Below are 757 nucleotides of genomic sequence, written 5' to 3' on the forward strand. Positions count from 1 at the left end.
GCTTTCGCAGCCCCCGCAGGGCAGCCATTGGTCGGCTCTGTGCGTAAGTGGGAGGGCCATGCAAATGAAGAGTTGCCGGGTAGGCAAGGTTCTCTGGGTGCCAGGAAAGAGGCTTCTTGCGCGAAGAAAGTGCTAAAATTTGGTAAAGATCCGCTTTGTGGCGTTTTTTAGGCGGCCGTCTGGTTGCATAGAGGGGCAGAGCTGGCGACTGAGCTTCAAGTTCGGGTGTGGGAAGTGTGGGAAGAGGCGAGGCTTGGCGAAGTGTTTGTTAGTCGCCGCGTGTGTAAAATGGTGTTGTTGCGAAGGGGTAGGGGAGCGTGAGACGTTTGTTTTTATCGCTTCTCGGCCTTTTGGCTAAGATCAAGTGTAGTATCTGTTCTTATCAGTTTAATATCTGATACGTCCTCTATCCGAGGACAATATATTAAATGGATTTTTGGAGCAGGGAGATGGAATAGGAGCTTGCTCCGTCCACTCCACGCATCGACCCGGTATTGCAGTACTTCCGGGAACGGTGCACCTCCCTTCGGGAGGAATATGCCGTTTCGAAAAGCAGAAGTAGTAGGTGCCGTTAGCGTAGTGACGCTGGCGCGGGATTCCGGCAGCCCACCAGTTACGTGTTCTGCGTGATTTCGCCTCGGGACACCGGACTGTCATTTTACCGCTCAGCTCTGCGTGCTTAAGTTTCCGGGGTGTCTAGTTTTTTTGTGGTGCTACGTCATGCCGGACACTTGCGGCCTAATGAAATTGTGCAGGA

The 757-nt window shown here is 52.8% G+C and overlaps 1 non-coding gene across 1 annotated transcript; it reads left to right on the forward strand.

Moving 5' to 3' along the window:
• The first annotated feature begins 334 nt into the window (after positions 1-334).
• LOC114052300 lies at positions 335-525 on the forward strand. Its single transcript, XR_003570236.1, has one exon. It is a non-coding gene; the product is annotated as a U2 spliceosomal RNA (small nuclear RNA).
• Positions 526-757: the final 232 nt, after the last annotated feature.

Source organism: Vombatus ursinus, unplaced genomic scaffold (assembly GCF_900497805.2).
Source record: "Vombatus ursinus unplaced genomic scaffold, bare-nosed wombat genome assembly UNPS02003522.1, whole genome shotgun sequence".
In the NCBI taxonomy this organism is placed as follows: Eukaryota; Metazoa; Chordata; class Mammalia; order Diprotodontia; family Vombatidae; genus Vombatus; species Vombatus ursinus.